The 20,785-nt window shown below is 34.4% G+C and overlaps 1 long non-coding RNA gene across 1 annotated transcript in view; it reads left to right on the plus strand.

Moving 5' to 3' along the window:
- LOC118525172 (uncharacterized) overlaps positions 1-14,159 on the plus strand; it is a 58,051-nt gene extending 43,892 nt beyond the window's left edge. Inside the window, exons 3-4 of the long non-coding RNA XR_004912011.2 lie at positions 13,463-13,602; positions 13,940-14,159. This is a non-coding gene — a long non-coding RNA (uncharacterized LOC118525172). The remainder of the gene's footprint in view (positions 1-13,462; positions 13,603-13,939) is intronic.
- Positions 14,160-20,785: the final 6,626 nt, after the last annotated feature.

Consider the following 20,785-nt stretch of genomic DNA (forward strand, 5'->3'; position numbering starts at 1 on the left):
TGAGCTTAAATGTAACCCATGCACATTTTTACATTAATATGCTCTTTATGATACAATTTGAAATTTAGAGAGCATGTTCCCTATATATTATCTTTAATGAACCATTGCTACAACCTTGGAATTTAGTCAGTAAAAGAATAGTTCCTCCTATTTTCCCAATGAGGAGGATATTATTATTTACATAATGCACCTAGTAAGTGGGATAACCTTAAATTCTAGAATTAATCTAATACCAATCTAGTGCTGTTTTATACTATGTTACACTTCCCCTAAGTCTTGTGAGACCAGGACAATTGCTTTAGAAAGCCATGATACCTAATTTCACTTTCTTACCAAAAAAAAAAATTAAAAGCTATAAATATAATTCTCTATACTTGGAATTATGGCATTTTTGGAGGCACCAAACCTTACTAAAATGGAAGAATACTGATAATGCAAATCATAAGCCCATAGAGGAAATGAACTTACAATTTTTTGTGCTGCTTAATAAAAAATATAGAATGGTATAGGTTCTTATATAAAATGTGTCATATATGAGTGTATGTCATATATGTATAGGTATAGATATGACATATGCATTTATTAAGTATGTACATTTATAAATGTATGTACTTATTTAAAAAAAAAACTTTAATTCTACATAATGACCATGCAATGAGGCAGAAAAATGAAGCTTAATAAGATTAAAAGGAGAAAGGGAATTGAAATGAAAAAGCAAGATGAAGAAACAAGCAAAATGCAAAAGACAAAAGCAGGATACAGAGCTTACTGAATAAATCAAAGACAGACAACTGAAAAAGCATAGTCTAGATTCTAAACATAAGCTAATTCTTCTTATAACAATTTGTAATACATCTGCATGCTAAGCTTCCAATTGCCATTACTGTTTGTTTTCCCACTACTGCAGTAATGGTTTAAAAGTAGCTGCTGTTTTCCCATTGATCATCTGCCTGGGTTAACAGTAGGCTCAGTGCAATGAAAATTGCTCTCGAGGCTACAGCAGCTGTCAACAGAATGCCTTCCTTGTGAAAGGGTTAGAAAATAAAATTCAGATATGTTTCCATCATATAGGGTTATACCAAAATGGATACACAAATGTTATTGTTAAAATACTGTCTAAGCTGCAACTAACTTCACCAAAATTAGATTTTCTGGTCTTTTATTTATATCTGTACATTTGCAGGGGAAGTAAAAGATAGTGTGGATTACATATTTTGTATTTTAAAAGTACTAAATTTGAAATATGTATGAATTGCCTTCACTGTATGAATTTAAGCTCATTTGCTGTTTTAGAAGACCTGCTGTTTAGTTTATTTGTTTGATGGGTATCAAATTATTTTATATTCCCATATAGGAGTTATATGTTCCTCAGTTAGTCTTAATTTTCCCCTTCAAGCACACTGTGATTCCTCAGTAAAAGTTTTTGACGTATAGCTATAAGGTGTATAAATTTGCAAAAATGGATTAAGATATATATAAATTATACACATAAAATATATTTACGTTAAAATACAAAGTTGTGGAGTCATCAAGAAATAAAGCCACTACAAATATAATCATTTATTATAAATCCTTACTCTTTCTACTTGCATCTATTCAGGACCAACTATTACATATTATATTTTATGGCAATACTGGTTGCTAATATTTTGTTATATTAAAGAGAAGATAATGCTTTGTGTGTGTTGCTAAAATTTAGTGACATGTATCCATGAAAATTATTTAATTGATCCCTTTGTTGAGTTTGAATATGCAAATCCATGCATAAATTTTTACATGGAATACATGATCTATACATTTAAGAAGCTATTATGAACATAAAAATTCTACATGCATTATTGACGGTAAATATTGATAAACATTTTTATTATGTTATCCAGAAAACACTACCAAATGTATTATAATAGTAAGTACAAAGAGGAAAATAAAATCTAAGTCTCATAAGACTATAAAAACATTAAAAAAAAAAAAGATTTTGAAAACAAGATCCTAAAAGGATGAATAAATGAGGGTGGGATATTAATAAGAGCTAGTGATATGAAAGTTAGTATCTAAAATGAGTCATTAGAACATATTATATTTTGATTTGTTTAGCTATTCTGATCCACTGAATTAAATTTCCTATTCACATTGAATTACTCCAATGATGAGTAGTACAAACATTTAGTATGGCCAATGTTTAATTGTTAAATGTCATTGGCATTAGTTTCCAATTAATATTTTAATAAGATTTATCTTATTAACCAGGCATTGGACTAATGTTAATCTCATCTATAGTAGCTCCAGTTTTCATTCAATTGCTCTTAAATTTTAAAATACAGAAATAGCCTGGGGAGAGGTTGGGAAGATGGTAGAGAATGAGGATCTTGAGGTCACCTCATCCCAGGGACACAGCAATACAACAACTCCATCTTTGCAACGAACTCTGAAAATGACCTGAAGCCTGGCAGCCCAGATCTTCCAATACTAGTCATGGAGAGAAGGATGGGAGGGGTAGTGACATGGCTGGGAAGCAAACCCCTAGTGTAACTAACCGCAAACAGGAAGAGTATCAAAAACAGGAAGAAGTAAGAGGAACGAACCACACATTAGGCACCTCCAGCCCTGAGGACCCACAGTGGGAAGACAAGTCCCATCATGTCTGGAGTTGAACATCAGCAGGACTTAACTCCAAGAATGTTAAAAATCGCAAAGGCTTAACTCTGGGAAAGCTAGAGGACAATAGGAAACTGGAGACCCCGCTCTTGAAGAGCCAGCAAGCTAAATAACCCAAAATACAGAACAGCAACAGCAGTTTGAAAAGCACCAGAAGTATAAAACAAAGAGGGAGACAAACCATAAGAGGCTCTTAATCATAAGAAACAAACTGAGGGTGGCTGGAGGGGAGGAGAATGGGGGGATAGAGTAACTGGGTGAGGGACATTAAAGTGACCACAGATGTACAGTACTCGGAGCGGATGCTGCCCCATGTGGCCATATTGTGTCTGTGTCAGAAATATCCTCGCTTATCAACTTTATCTTCATAGTTTTATACCCACAGAGAGATTCACCCTATAAACTTAAGTACCGTATCTAACATGATTGTGAAAGTTAATATAAATCTAAGTAATCTTCTGCAATGATACAGGTCATTTTTAGGATACTGTTTGGCTAAGGGCCACTACACATGTCTTCATATAATGAAGCTTTGCTCCCCTCACCTCAGTCAATAATTTTGCTGGAAAATTGGAATCAACTAGCAAAAAGAATGTTCTTTCAGGACACATCTAGAGAGGAAACTGATGAGCATTACTAAATTTTACATGATGTTTCTTATCTTCAAAATCAGAACATACACAGAAAATAAAGTATATTAAGTATTCTACCAGGCCCAGTGATGCTCTGAAGCTGCTCCTCCGGAAACAGCATCCAAGCAGCCCTCAGGGGCTGCACTAAGTGATACCGCTTGTCAGAGGACACTAGAAATGCTCCCAGTGCTGCAACAGAAGAAACGTCATCTCTGTTCTGGCACAACACTGGCCAGATTGATGCCCCTGCATGCAGCCTGCTCCTCACTCTGCTCCTTTCTGAAATTTCAGACAAGTTAGTCTGATTGGCTAAACTGCACTTCTTAGATGGAGACTAGTCTAGAAAATACAAGTTTTTTGACTTCTACCTTTGGAGGGTAAAACCCAAAATACAGAGAGGGAGTTGAAAGGGGTTTAGTGACTTCAAATGATCACAATCCCTACACTGAGAAACCACAACCCTGAGAAAGATGCGAAGTGGTGTGTGTGTGTGTGTGTGTGTGTGTGTGTGTGTGTGTGTGTGTGTGTGTGTGTGTATGGGGCAGTGGGAATGGAGGGGTAGGTGGTTATATTAGATTTTGGTACAAAGGGTCTCTTGGAGAAACTAGCCAATTTGGAAGGGATTCCAGAGCAAACTTTAAAGACACTGACAGTTTACCTCTTACCTAGCAAGTTTCCCAGAGAAATGCTGGCATTTAGCAGGAAAAAGAAAATGAATAAAAAAGATGAACGACCAGGCATAGTGATCTGACATTTAAAAGTGTGCAGAAGGCTACAGGTAGTTGTCAGCTTCTCAGAGGTGTGATAGAATACAAACACTGGAGTTATTAAATGTTTCAATGTGTTGACTCTAAAGCCTCAGGAGCTAAAGGAGTAACTAATTTTATATTATTTAGGAATTTCAATTATTTGTTTTAGTATTAAAATTGGTATTAAATGGCATTTTTCTCATATTAATCATATTAAGCAAAGTAAATGTAAATATGATACTCATTAATATTCATAGGTCAAATCTATCATGTGTAATTACTATCCCTTTGGATATTTTCTCACTATTGAAAAGTATTTTATATATCCCCTCATTTATTGTGATCCCAGCTTTAAAGTTCTGCTCATCTTGCTTCTTGAACCTATTCCTAACAAAGTTTTCTATCTTCAAAAGTGGATATCTATTCTGATTCTCACTTCAAGGTAGAAAACCTTTCTGACCTCCATTACCAGTCTCCAGTGTTTCATTATGTGGCTCAGCCCTCTCTAGATGCAAGTTCACTACATCACACAAGAAGATGTCTCCTTTGTGTTTACTAATCATGAAATTAGTCTGGCTGATGTCTTCTTGGCTGTTTACATGCTTGAACATTCAGCTCTTTTAGGTAGTAATCTTTTATAGAGAAATGACAATGTACAATACCTTGTACAGAATTAAGCCAAATTACCTAATTTGTCCAGGCAATTATAGTTATGGGCATATTGCTCTCAACAAGATCCTCACAGCCTTTCACATAGTAAGAATTTTGGAACTTGAATGACTTCATAAAGATACTTCACTTTTTGAATAGGTAAAGTTTTGTCTTTGATGTGTAACTAAGGTGTCTGAAAGGCACTTCTAAAAAGATCTTTAACCAACTCAGGGCAACTGATTTTTCTTAGCAGAGCAATAATGGTATGTTCAAGTTTCAAAAGGCTGTTAAATGTAATTTGGAGGCAGAAAAGTTCCAAATTTCCTGACTTGTTTAAATAACTGAAAACAAAAAGGCTATATTGAGTCACATGCAAATGAATAAAATAGATCACCTCAACCCTTTAAAAGTAGTATGTCACTTTGGATGCTCTCTTAAGGAGTTGAAGGGGACATTGTACCTAAAACACACAAGAGATCCTAAAAATGCTCATTACTCAGTGTTTCAACAAAGACCTTTCCCACAACAGCTGCTCATCTTAATTTTCCCTTTTCTGTTCATTTTCTCATTACTCTCTCCTCTCCCACATTCACTCTAATTTCTGAATATTCCTCAGATCTTTCTCCTGTAGATTAATTTGCAAGCATAGATTTATGTCATGTTCCTCTCTGTGTCTCACCTGATCACAGATAAAATAATGAAGGGAAGGAGGATTGTAAATATATGTACACAACCTGGACAGAATTGTATATCACCTGCTACATACATGGATTAAGGATTAAATATTTGATATTCATCATTCTATATTATGTATTTAATTAGTCATATGTACATTTTATATTCTGTGTATTTACTGTTTATTTCATACCATTAAATCCCATCACATTTTAACCTAGTATCACCAGTTATGAATAGTTTATAAAGATACATCTTATTACTAATTCCTTTCAATTTTATACATTTCCATTGATGTTAAGAAGTTTTCAAAATATGAAGCATTACTTGAGGCCAATCATGTAATAACTATTTAACTTAATTGAAATTCATACACAGAAATTGCTCAGAATACTTTGTTTTTTGTAAAAATAAAAAATAGTTTTGGGCGCCTGGGTGGCTCAGTCGTTAAGTGGCTGCCTTCAGCTCAGGTCATGATCCCAGGGTCCTGGGATCGAGTCCCACATCGGGCTCCCTGCTCGGCAGGAAGCCTGCTTCTCCCTCTCCCACTCCCCCTGCTTGTGTTCCTGCTCTCGCTCTCTCTCTCTCTGTCAAATAAATAAATAAAATCTTTAAAAAATAAAAATAAAAAAATAAAAAATAGTTTTAATTTTATAATCCCTTACTATATAAAGGAATTTATAGAACATTTTAATATCATTATCTATAGTATTGTGAATGAACAGTTTTTAAAGGTGTGTATGTCAGAAGTAACAAGGATATAAAAAGTTAATAGAAATTGCTTTTCTCAATATGCATTTATGACTATTTAATCAAACCTAGAATTCTAGGTGCCTGAGGCATAGGTGATCAAATCTGCCTGATCCTCAGAAACACCTAGATTATAGTTTTTCTTATTTAATGGCAACTATATGGTTGCATTCTCCACAGTGGATTTTGGATCCAACAATCCCTCTAGATTATTAATTTCCTAGAAGATTTTTATTAGCTATGTGACTTGGTAATTCCTCCACAACAGTGCTGTTTTAGACCTAGCTGCTCATTTTTCTGACTTGCCAGATTCACAAAAAGCTCATGCTGCCTGTGTGCTGTTGTAGTGGAGAATCTTCCTGGTTACTTGCTATTTCCACTCTTCAATCTTACCTTCTTTCATTTTACTGGTTCTTCATTTTGATCCTGTTCTTATTCTTGGATCACATTCTTGTGTGGATACTTCTGACCCCTCATCACTTTCCAGTCTATGTATGTCTAGAAACTGGATGTTTGTCTTATAACCAAGAATCAGTCTAATCATATATCATACCTATCCATAAGTCATAGCATCAAAAAATGAGCAGATTCTGGTCTCAGTTTAGATAAGGAAATTGAATGTTTGAGATTTTTAATTTATCCTGATTATCTGATTTTTTTTAAAGATTTTATTTATTTATTTGACAGAGAGAGAGAGAGAGAGAGATAGTGAAAGCAGGAACACAAACAGGGGGAGTGGGAGAGGGAGAAGCAGGCTTCCCGCCGAGCAGGGAGCCCCATGCGGGGCTTAATCCCAGGACCCCGGGATCACGACTTGAGCCGAAGGCAGACGCTTAATGACTGAGCCACCCAGGCTCCCCGATTATCTGATATTTTAAAAAACTAAATGTATAGGTTTTTATGGACTGAAATATGTCCCTCAAAATTCCATGTATAGAAGTCCCAACTCCAAATGTGACTGAATTTGGAGATATAACCCATGAGGTGATAAAGGTGTGGGACTCTAATCCAATATGGCTGGTGTCCTTATAAGAAGAGTAAGAGACAAAGCTATAATCATCAAGACAGTATGGTACTGGCACAAACACAGGCACATAGATCAATGGAACAGAATAGAGAGCCCAGAAATGGACCCTCAACTCTATGGTCAACTAATCTTCGACAAAGCAGGAAAAAATGTCCAATGGAAAAAAGACAGTCTCTTCAACAAACGGTGTTGGGAAAATTGGACAGCCACATGCAGAAGAATGAAACTGGACCATTTCCTTATACCACACACAAAAATAGACTCAAATGGTTGAACGACCTAAATGTGAGACAGGAATCCACCAAAATCCTAGAGAAGAACACGGGCAGCAACCTCTTCGACCTCAGCTGCAGCAACTTCTTCCTAGAAACATCGCCAAAGGCAAGGGAAGCAAGGGCAAAAATGAACTATTGGGACTTCATCAAGATAAAAAGCTTTTGCATAGCAAAACAAACAGTCAACAAAACCAAAAGACAACTGACAGAAAGGGAGAAGATATTTGCAAATGACATCTCAGATAAAGGGCTAGTATCCAAAATCTATAAAGAACTTATCAAACTCAACATCCAAAAACAAATAATCCAATCAAGAAATGGGCAGAAGACATAAACAGACATTTTTCCAAAGAAGACATCCAAATGGCCAAGAGACACATGAAAAAGTGCTCAATATCCCTTGGCATCAGGGAAATCCAAATCAAAACCTCAATGAGATACCACCTCACACCAGTCAGAATAGCTAAAATTAACAAGGCAGGAAACACCAAATGTTGGCGAGGATGCGGAGAAAGGGGAACCCCTCCTACACTGTTGGTGGGAATGCAAGCTGGTGCAGCCACTCTGGAAAACAGTATGGAGGTTCCTCAAAAAGTTGAAAATAGAGCTAGCATACGACCCAGCAATTGCACTACTGGGTATTTACCCCAAAGATACAAATGTAGTGATCCGAAGGGGTACATGCACCCCAATGTTTATAGCAGCAATGTCCACAATAGCCAAACTAGGAAAGAGCCAAGATATCCATCAACAGATGAGTGGATAAAGATGATGTGATATATATATACACACACACACACACACACACACACACACACACACACATATATACATTGGAATATTATGCAGCCATCAAAAAAAAAACCATGAAATCTTGCCATTTGCAATGACGTGGATGGAACTAGAGGGTATTATGCTAAGCGAAATCAGTCAGAGAAAGACAAGTATCATATGATTTCACTGATATGAGGACTTCTTAATCTCAGGACTCAGGAAACAAACTGAGGGTTGCTGGAATGGTGGGGATGGGAGGGATGGGGTGGCTGGGTGATAGACTTTGGGGAGGGTATGTGCTATGGTGAGCGCTGTGAATTGTGTAAGACTGATGAATCACAAACCTGTACCTCTGAAACAAATAATACATTATATGTTTAAAAAAAAGAAGAAGAAGAAGATAGTAGGAAGGGAAAAATGAAGAGGGCAAATCAGAGGGGGAGACGAACCATGAGAGACTATGGACTCAGAAACAAACTAAGCGTTCTAGAGGGGAGGGGGGTGGGGGGATGGGTTAGCCTGGTGATGGGTATTAAAGAGGGCATGTATTGAATGGAGCACTGGGTGTTATACGCAAACAATGAATCATGGAACACTACATCAAAAACTAATGATGTAATGTATGGTGATTAACATAAAATTAAAAAAAAAAAAAAAAGAGTAAGAGACCTCAGAGCTCTCTTTCCACCATGTGAGGACATAGCAAAAAGATGGTCATTTGCAAGCCAGGAAGAGATTCCTTACCAGAATCTGAATTGGCAGGCACCTTGATTTTGAACTTCTCAGTCTCTAGAATTGTGAAAAGTACATTTTTGCTATTTAAACCATCCAATCAGTGGTATTTTGTTATGGCAGTCCTAGCCAACTAACATAGTAATACATGTAATCCCGATATAGAAATTCTCTGTAAATAGAATTGGTATGATTTTGGGAAGATTATTAATTTTTCTTTTAAAATAAACTTTATAGGTCACTTGGGTGGCTCAGTTGTTAAGCATCTGCCTTTGGCTCACGTCATGATCCTAGGTGCTGGGATAGAGCCCCACATTGGGCTTCCTGTTTAGCAGGGAGTCTCCTACTCCCTCTCCTTCTGCCCCTCCCCCTGCTCATGCTCGCTTGCTCTCTCTCTCTCTGCACGCTCTCTCTCAAGTAAATAAAATCTTTAAAAAAAATACTAAAATAAACTTTACAGTGTGAGTCACATATTTGAGCATACCACAATGCCTTTATTTGGGGGAAATCAGGCAGATTATATGGCATTTTATCAGCCTGCAATCTATATATAAATACCTCCTAGGCTGAAAGTATACAACTGGACTTTTTCATTCTAATTTAGAGATTAAAAAAAAAAACTAGGTCAAGATATGTTTTTAAGCAATCTCTAAAACTTATTAAGGTCTTATCAAATAAACACAATCATTGGCCAGTCTTCCTCTGCAGTAATGTAATAACTAAGGTAAAAAATGACAATGTGAGGTATAGTTATGTCAGTATAATTTAATTCTATTTTATGTTTATTAATACATATACAATTAAAGACTAACAAGATTATTTGTCATTATATATTTTTCATCCTTTTATTCTTTAAACATTTATGGAGCATCTAATATTTTATTATAGAATGATACATTGGGTGTATCAAGAGAAATCAAGCAGTAGTCTGTGACCTCAAGGAATACAAATTCCATTGAATAATATCCAAACAAGTCAGGAGAGGTTTAGACAGGGCAATCATGTAAATGCATGGATGAAGCCCTGAACCCAGAGTAGGTTTAGCAGAGAAGGAAAAAACAGAAAAAAACTATTCACCACTCATGAAGAGATTGTAAGGAAACAATAGAGACAAAGTAATTCATGCAAAGCAGAAGAGAGAAGGAATGGTACAGCTATGTACCAGAATTTGAAAGGGCAGGGCAAGATAATGAAAGATAGAAGAAATAGTTGATAATTGTCCATAATATGCAAAAAGTCAATGCGGAGTCTTTGAAAAGTTTTAAGCCATTATACTGTCAGATTTACATGTTATGCTATTTACTGTGATCACTGTAGAAAATTGATAGCAGTGGGATAATGCTGGAGGGAAAGGAGTCTCTCTTGGAGCCATTGTAATAGGATGGGTGAAAATTAGTGAAGGCTGTATATAGGAGAATAAAAAAGAGGATAATATTAGTCACATTAATGGTCATGGAACAGATAAAATGTAAGAACCAAGTAGAAGTGTTACCTATAGAAAAAGGAATAATCAATGACTAGGTGACTCTTGTGGTTTCTTCCTCTGACATAAGGAAAACAGAAGAGAAGAAAATTTCATGTGATCAATAATTAATGTTTTGTATTCTTACGATATTTGAAATTTCAATTGATATTTCATAAATACAATATTAGACTCTAACATGAGATCTTTAAAAATTCCAATATACTGGGATTTTTCTTTCATGACACTTTCCATGAAATCTTGTCACTTTCTGTGGTAGGTGGAATGTGCCCCTGCCAAGGAGGTCCATACCCTAATCCACTGGAATACTTCATTTTGCATGGCAAAAGGACTATGCAAATATGGTTAAGGGTAAGGGACCTTGAAATAAAGATATTATCCTGTATTATCTGGGTGGGCATGAGTCCCTAAAAGTAGAGAATCTTTCCCAGCTAAGTCAGAGAGAGGTATAAGGATGGAAGAAAGGTAACCTTTGACAGATAAGATACTGTTGGCTTTTGATGATGGAGGAAGAAGTCACAGTCCAAAAAATGTAGGTTCCTCTAGGAGATGGAAAATGAAGGGATCTAGATCCTCTCCAAAAATAAACACGGCCTTGAACATCTTGATTTAAGCCTGGTGAGACCTATGTCAGGGCTTCTGACCTACAGAATCATATGATACCAAATCTATGTTGAGTTTCTAAAGAGGTGATAATTTGTTACAACAGCCATTAAAAACTATTACAGATTGTCATACCAACAGTGATGCGCTACTATTACAAATACGAAAAGCTGTGAGAGTGGTTATGGAGTGAAGCGTTGGGAAGAAAGGGAAAGAATTTTGAGGAACATGATTGAAAAAAACAAAACAAAACAAAACAAAACAAAACTCAATTGCCTTGAATAGAAGCATGGTTTTTAAAGACTCTGCTCCTGAAAGCCCAGAAGCAAGTGAGGAGCTTAGCAGAGAAAACTTAAATTGCCTTAGAGAATACATAAATCATCATGAACACACTAGTAAAAACCTGAACTCTAAGGACACTGTGATGAAGGTTCAGAAGGAAATGAAGATCACGTTTTCCTTTCTTTCTAGCAACAGAAAACTTAGCTGAATTTGTCCTGCAATTATATGGGCAACAGACATTATAAGGGATGAACTTGGATATATAGCTGAGGAAATTTCCAAGGAAAGTTTTGAAGGTGCGGCCTTGTTTCTTCTTGTTGCTTACAGTAAGATAGGTGAGGAAAGAGATAAATTATTGAAAGAGCTGTTGAACACAAAGGAAATAAGACTAGATGATTTGGGTAATTATCAGCCTATCTGGATTACAAAACATGATAAAATTAAGAAATCTGACAGAAAAGCATGCTCTGGAGAAAAAGCCAAGATTGTGGTTATACTACCTTTTGCTAATAGCTCAAACAAAAATTCAGAATATCCAGTCACACACACACACACACACACACACACACACACACACACATTCCTTCAATCAAACCAGAGACTATCTAGGAAGCTTAAGAGATCTACCTTTCAATCTCCCTTTTGGACCCCTCTTGTCTAAATATTGAGTGATTCCCAAAGACTTCCTTTGATCCTCTGTTGTCTTCACTTTAATGGCCCTAGAGGTTTTCATCCAAATTCATGGCTTCAACTGCCACTTTCATACTAGAACCAAAGGCTCCCAGATATCTATATTCTGGGCTTTATTCATCTTCATTTGACTTAGATGAAACACAAATCACAGTACATTATATGTGCCTTTCTTCCTCTCAAATTCCAAAATTATTATTCAATAAAATAAAATATTCCTAAAGCACCAACACTCCAAATTGATTTCAGATGGCTCCCATGGCCCTTCATTTCTCCTGACATGGATACAACTTTTTTTTCCACAGAAAACAAGTGATCACATTTAAAGAATTCATATTCACACTACAATCTCAATTATTAGATAAAACTATGAGAAATATCCTTAGTAAAAAATTCCCTGATTCTCAGTACATTAATTAAAACTAACAAGGTTTGAAGAAACCCAGTCTGGACATAATTATCAAGCTTGATTTCCTGTCATTTTCCCATATTTGTTCCTTAGTCACATTGTGCCACATTATAGTTCTACAAATGTGTATATTGAATCATTTGACTTTTTTTCTTGTTAAACTTTTATATTTCTTCCTCCCCCACTTTTAACTGTAAGTACCATATCTTCCCCTTTTCCCATTTTCACTTCTCAGAGGCAAGAATTTCTAACCTTTTCAGTTTTTTTTTTTTTTAAAGGAAAGATTTCTAAGTGTAGCTGTTTTGTAATCACAGAACTAAAAGAGCTACAGCTTCATCATCTGATTTCTTCTCCTTTTTAAACCATGATGCATGGAGAAATTTTTGGTTTCCAAGGAAAACCAGAAGAAAATCAATCCCAGATCTATCAGATCAGAACTACTATTAGAACCACCTCTACCCTTATTAGACTCTCTTCAAAGTCTTCAATAATTGAAAAAATGGGGTGTCAATAAGAACTGAGGCCCAAGGTCTTAAGCTAATCAATTGGTATACTTGGTACATAAAGACTTTTGATAAGTATTTATTTTCAAAATCAATACATCAATGAGCTTTCTCTTTTTAGCTATATCAGCACTGAATCTATATTCAATACTTTCATTATTGTGACTATGTAAATCCTGACAGCTGGTCAACTAGCAAATTAAAAATTACATTTCCTAGGTTTTTTTTTTAATAATGCAATCGTTAATTTTAAGTTTTTATTTAAATTCCAGTTAGTTCATACAGTGTAATATTAGTTTCATGTGTACAATATGGTGATTCAATACTTCCTTACAATACCTGGTGCTCATCACAAGTGCCTTCCTTAATCCCCATCACCTATTTAATGGTCCCAACCCACCCCGACTGCCACTTACCTCCCCTATGGTAACCATCAGTTTATTCTCTATAGTTGATTCTGTTTCTTGGTTAACCTCTAAAATTGCTTTTTAATATCAACAGTTATCTTTTACATATATTTGATTGGGAAGAATTATATTTTAATAAAATTTTAACATCATTAACCATAACAGGAAATCTCTAAGATTCCCATCACCATGGCCCCTTGCCCCTACTGTGCTGTGCACTCACACTCCAAAAACTCCTTCTGGGCACTCCGTCTTTTGGCTCAAGTCTGGATTGGTTCCTTTCTGAAGTGGTGTCTTTGACAAAGGTAATCCTTTCCTATGCTTTTTGTATATAGCATATAAAACAGGGTAGATTTAAATTCTCCAGTATGGTTGACTCAATCTCTTTTTTTAACATGCATAAGATTTCATATATTCAAGTATGTAAATGGAGATGGCACTATAGATTCTGAATGGCAAAGAAACATTTATAGCTAGTAATTCTAACCATAATAAACTGGAGTTAGTTTTTTAATAGGCAAAAATCAAATGCAGTCTCCTATATGGCTCATCTTTTCTGGAGGTGGGATTAGACTTTGATGTCTGTGGAAAATACTGGCTTTTAAGTAAAACATAGAAGGAAATCATCCTTATCTCTTTCAGGTCAAAAAGAGAATTGGAACCATCTTTTAGCAGACTTTACTTGGGGACTTCAATAATTGAGGACAGCCAATGATAACTGAAGTTTTAAGTTGCTAGATTCATTTAGAAGGCGGGGGATGGAGGATATCAACTTAAAAAAGAAAAAAGAGAAATCAGTGGCAATCTGGAGTTTCCTGAAAGAGAGCATGGCCCTTTGGCAATCAAAATACAAGGCAACAAAAACAAAATGTGAAAAATATGAAAAGAGATGTTAAGAGATTGGTTAAGAAAGATCAATATAGTAAACATTTTATTTAAAGTTCTAAGTCTGTGTTATATTGAATTATGCCTCCCCCCAAAGATATGTTGAAGTCCTAAGCATCAGTACCTTAGAATGTGACCATTTTGCACATAGGGTATTTACAGAGAGAATAAAGTTAAAGTCAAGTCATTAGGATGGGCTCTGATATGACTGGTGATCTTATAAAAAGGAGAAATTTGGCTACAGAACAGAGGGAAGACTATGTAAAGAGACAGAGAATGTCATCTGAAGGCAGAGGATTAAGTGATACATCTACAAGCCAAGGGATGACAAATATTGCTATAAACCCACTGGAAGTTTGGAGAGAGACATAGTACTGATTCTCCTCCATGTCCCTCAGAAGTAATAAACCCTAAAGACACCTTGATTTTGACTCCCAGCCTCTAGAACTATGAGACAATAATTATTATTTTTAAGTCACCCAATTTCTGGTACTGTGTTATACCAGCCCTAGGAAATAAGTCTGCAATGTATTCCTTCATTTTGTATATTAAACAATCTCTATTCTTGAAGTTTAGCTGATTCCTCGATACCTGCAATCCCACTTCAAGTAGGACCACTTTTAAACAGGTTTCTAGATTTTTCTGATAGTTTTGTAATTTTAATACAATTTTCTTCAACCATATTAGACAGTTTATTAATTCCAGCTATAGGAAATGTGTAATTAGCGTACAATGTTCTTTCTTCATTTCTCCCCAGAGTTTGTTTTACATATTATTATATTCATTTTAAAGTCAATTACCTTGTAAGCATTTTTGTTCTGGTAACTTCAGGCAGTCTCAGCACTTATCAGTATTCTTACTTTTCCTTCTACCATTCTTCCACATGTTTTGTTTCAATTTTCTGTTAGCTATACATTTATTTTACAATATGAAGATTAGTATCACTTATGTTACAACACAATCTTCTTGGTTTTCTATTTATTGAAATAAAAAATATAACATATACATCATGTTAATGTTATTACTATTGTAATTTTGGGACTGAAAAATATGGTAGGAATATCACACTTATTTTCTGCTGGTTCCAGTGATTCGATAGTTCTGCTACTTAGAAGCAGCAGATTGGTCCTAGCATCAGGGCTAAATGGGTTCAGGAAATAATATCAATTATAAGAAGATATACCAAAATTATAGAGTGTGTGTGTATATATATATATACACACACAATCGCACACACACACATATATATGTATATATATACACACACACATACACACACACGTACATATATCTCCTTTCCAAAAGAAAAGTTCAGAGGGAGAACACATTATAGAAACTATGTACAACATAAAAATAGCTGTGTTTACAAAGCCACAACCTTGATAGACATAGACAAAGCATTGCATTTATCAGTCCTAAATCCCCTCATTTAGGGGTGGCTGTTAAAAGGGCTGGCTGGAAAGGTCTCTTTCATAGAACAGTAATACCATTCATAAGATTTCCACCCTCATAACCTAACCACCTCCCAAAGGACCCATTTTCTAATACCTCATTGGGCATTAGATTTCAACATAATACATTTCGGGAACAAATACTCAGTCTGTAACATATTTAAAAATGATAAATTTGCCTTTTGGTGTCTAAATAATTTTATCTAGGTACTTTAATCACATGGGTCAGTTGCTCATAGATTTATCTTTTAAATACATTAAAAACAATAACCAGCAAGACTTTCTGAAAGAAAGCCTAGATGCTGAAACTCAGAATCTAATCTCATTTCTCTATTGGAAATATTCACTTAAATGGAGTAACTACTGCTTTTCTTCATTTCTCATTTTCAAGTTAATTTCTACAGTAAGAACCTATGCCTTCAAGACTGATATAGCTAAAAACAGAAAGCTCATTGATGTATTGATTTTAAAAATAAATACTTATCAAAAGTCTTTATGTACCAAGTATTGTTAAGCACTGCAAATAGAGAACAATTGAATGTCCTGCCTTCATGAAAGTCACAGTTCAGCAGTGTATGACATTAAACAAGCAATAATAAATGTGATAGTTACAAGAAAATTGTAGTTTACAATACTATCTAAGTTTAATGTAGGGGCAAGCCCTAGGGTGGAGGTTAGGAAAGCTTTCCTTGAGGAAGTGATTTTAGGCTCAGAGATTAAAGACATAATTATGAGTAACCTTGATGAATTTTCAAGTGGTGGACCTTAAGTAAACATGAAACTTGTAGACATTCTCACAGCACATTCCAACAAAGCATAAAATAGAAGAGAAAGAATTTTTTGTTGTTGTCATTACCCTATTAGTATAAACCTCTAATTCTTATTGTAAATGTTATTCTACATTGAGGGAATCACGGTCTTTCTCATTTGTGCAGTGAATAGGTGAAAAGTCTACAAAACCAGGTAAAAGTTGCTGGGCCTGTGATTCAACAGTCTTACACAATTCACAGCACTCACCATGGCACATACCCTCCCCAATGTCTATCACCCTGAAGCCTCTTCTTTTATCCTTTTATATTTTCCATATTTTCCACAATAAATGGTTTATAACAAAGAAAAAACATTATTTTAGAAATAAGGATGTAATCACTAAATCTATAATTATTGCCTGAATAAAATTACCATCAAACTTAAAAAAACAAAAAAGTTGCTGGGCAATCCTTCTGTACATCAGTATTGACTGAAATAACAGAGACACACAAGACCTTGAAAAAGCAAAATTTGGTAGACTGCATTGAAATTGTGATATTCAATCACAGAAAATATGGGTACTTCCTTTTTCAGTCTGCAAAATAATGAAAGGGTTTAACTGACAGAAAATATATATATATACTTCGTATGATAGGATTTTATTGAAATTAGGCTTGAGATAAATGGACTTACTCTGCTAGGAACCTAATTAGGAAATAAACTCAGAGCAATTCAAAGACTATAGATAGATTTATACTTTTGAAAATGCCTCCCTAAATATATTTATTACATTGTCTTGCTAGGAAAATATAATCTTTACATAAAGCCTTATGTGACATTTCCCAGAAAATCAGAAGGGAAAAAATAGTTAAGCTATAAGAAGGGAGTTGAGAATTTGCTAGGAAGGTTGAAAATGAGACTAGGAGATTGTAAAAGTGACTTGGCAAATAACTTTGAAATTATACACTCACTGTAAAACTGAAATAGACCTCCCAAATTTCATGCAACATATGTGACAAAAAAAAACCCAGAGTGGCCCACTAAGAATAAAGGAAAGACAACCTGCAATTGTTCTTTAAGATCTTTCACAACTGAATTTTAGATTTTTTAAGTTACAATGGGTACCCCTGCAACCCAGTTTATCGATTAGCCTATTGCTATCGTACACTCATCAAAACTAAGTAACTCACATTATTACTATTAACTAAATTCCAGATTTTATTTGGATTCAGTTTTCCATTAGGTCATCTTTCTGTTCCAGAATCCTACTAATGCTGCTATCAAACATTTAGTTGTCAGGTCTTTCTAGTCTCCTCTGGTCTCTGACAGTCTTTTTTTTTGTTTCTCATAATCTCAATGTCTTGAGGAGTACTGGCTGGGTGTTCTGTACAGTGTCTTTCAATCTAGGTTTGTTGGTGATTTTTCTCATGTTTAAATTGAGGTTATGTGTTTTGAAGGGAAAAAAAAAAAAACTTAGAAGGGAAGTGCCCTTCTTTTACTACTGTCAAGGAAAAATATCTCCATAACATCATTGGTGATATTAACCTTCATCTCTCTGTTAAGATGGTGCAGGAACTGACCAAGGCACTTTGGAAAAATGGTGTTTACACCATTTACACCAATGGTGGTTTGATTACATGTTGTGAGGTTCAGGTAAAATTAACTATAAACAAACACTGTACTCTAGTTAAATTTCACAAGGGGGTATGGTTAACAATTCTGAAAATACTGTTTACTGGGATTGAAAAAATAAGTAAATAAATGGCGAAAGGTAGGAGTCCAGTTTCTCAGGTCACTGAGAGGAGCTAAAGATAACTAAGAATGGATGATTCCAATGAACCTTTTGGGGATGATTAGAATCAGAGACCAATCATAAACCAACATACTACATCCCACAAATTCTGGTATCATATGGTTTTTATATAATTAAATTACTAATTTCTCTTTTGATTTATTATCTGCCCCAGGGGTTAATTACAAGTGTTTTATTTCTAAATATTTGAGGGATTTTCCAAATATTTGAGGGATTTTCCAAAGTTCTATTAGTGATTTCTAATTCCCCTGGGGCTTGAAAACCTACTTTAAAATTTTTAAAGCTTGTTGTGTGGCCCAAAATATATTCTATCTTGGACAATGTTACACGTGCACCTTATTTTTCTGCTCTTGCTGTTGTATTAGAAAAAGGTCAATGAAGTTGATTGATAATGTTGTAGTCTTCCTATCAATTTTTTTGAAATATGTATGTTAAATTATCTGCCTATATTTGGGGATTTGTTTATCTCAGCAGTTATATAAATATTTATTTTGAAACTATGTTCATAAACTTTCAAAATTATTATGTCCCCCTGATAAATTGAACCCATCACTGTTTTGAAATAATGGACCTTTATTTTTTTTTAACCCTGATAATGTTCTTTGCTCTGAAATCTACACTATCTGGGATAAACATAGCTATTTCAGCTCTTCTTTTAGTAATGTTAGCATGATATAGCTTTTCACCCATTACTTTAAACTATGTATGAATTTGTATTTAAATTGCATATGCTATATGCAGCATGTAGTTAGGCATTGCTTTTCATTCTGAAAATCTGATTTTTAAATGGGGGGTAGTTAGATCATTTACATGTGATGAGACTATTGATATGGTTAGATTTAGATTTACCATCTTAGTATTTCTTTCATACTTGCCTCTGCTTTTCTTTCCTTTTCAGTTTTCTGCTTTTTTATTGTTTAAAAATTCTATTTAATCTCATTTTTAATCTATTAGCTGTAACTCACTTAATTTTAGTGCTTCATTTGGGGATTAGAATATATAACTTTACTTTATTAAAGTGTACCTTGAAGGACATTATACTGCTTTATGAATAGTTTTAAGAATCTTTAAAAATATCCTTCCATTTCTCTCCTCCCAGGCTCTGTTATTACCTATGGTAAATGTCAAACATTTTTATTATATTGTTTGTATAGACCCAAAACACATTGCTATTTTTTTCCACTAAATTATATCTTAAATAGATTTAAATAAGATAATCTAACATTTTTACCCAACTTACCATTTCTAATGCTAGACAAATAGAACAAATAGGGAAAATGTAAATAGATGGATCAAATATATCAATGGAATAAAGCTTTGAAAAGAACCATACACACATACACAACTAATACTTGACCAAGTAAAAAGGTACTTTATTGAAGTTTTTTGGGTTTTTTGTTTTGTTTTAAACAAGGGCCGTGACTCTTGACTATCCAAATGCAAACAGAGAAAAAGAAAAACTTTAATCCACACCTACACCATATAGCTTCAAAGTAGTTCATAGATATGAATGTAAAACTTAAGTATAAAACTTCCAGAAGGAAACAAGACAATCTTTGTGATCTTTGGTTAGGCAGATTTCTTCAATACATCACCAGAATTATGATCCATAAAAGAAGAAACCAACATTTTGGCCTTCATTTAAAAAAAACAAAAACAAAAAAAGTCTGCTCTTTCAAACATTGTTAAGAGACGAGAAAGACAAAACACACATTAGAAAATATTTGAAAAGCATAATTTTTATAAAGACTTCTATCCAAGATATGTAAAATTTTACGATATTCAATAATTTAAAAAAACAAACTGGTAAACCAAGTAAAAAATTGACAAGATATATAAATGGACATTTCAATAAAAGATACACATATGACAAAGATGCACCTGAAAGATGTTTAGGATAGTCATTAGGAAAACACAATTTAAAACTGCAATGTGATACAACTACATATTAGAATGACCAGAATTAAAAATTCTGGCCATACCACATGTTGGCGTAATGTGGAGGAAATGAACTTTCATTCACTATCAGTGGAAACTGAAAATACAACAAACACACCAGAAAAAAACCTTGACTGTTTCTTACAAAAGTAATTACAAATCTATTAATGCATTCCAGCCATTTAAACCCTAGCATTTACCCAAGAAAAAAGCAAGCTTATGAACACTCAAAAAACTGGAAACACAAATATATATATTTTTTGATACATTTTTGTGATACATTCATACAATGGAATACTGCTCAGCATTAAGAAGTAATAAGCTATCAGTGTAAAATATATGTGAAATCCTGATTGAATCTCAATATAATTATTTTAATCAAAAGAAATCATAACTCTATGCCCTCCAAAATATGTTCATACTACAAAATTGTACTGACAGAATATTCTAGGAAATGCAAGCTAATCTATTCTGATGGGAAGCAAATTACAGATTACTAGGGGGAAAAGATGGAGTAGGATGTGGTAGGAGGAAGGAATTATAAACTGATACAAGGAAATTTTAGGGAACAATTGGTATGCTTATTATATAGACTATGGTGATAAATTTTAAAACCTATAAACACCCAGGAAACTATCAAATTGTATACTA

Source organism: Halichoerus grypus, chromosome 4 (assembly GCF_964656455.1).
Source record: "Halichoerus grypus chromosome 4, mHalGry1.hap1.1, whole genome shotgun sequence".
Taxonomy (NCBI): Eukaryota; Metazoa; Chordata; class Mammalia; order Carnivora; family Phocidae; genus Halichoerus; species Halichoerus grypus.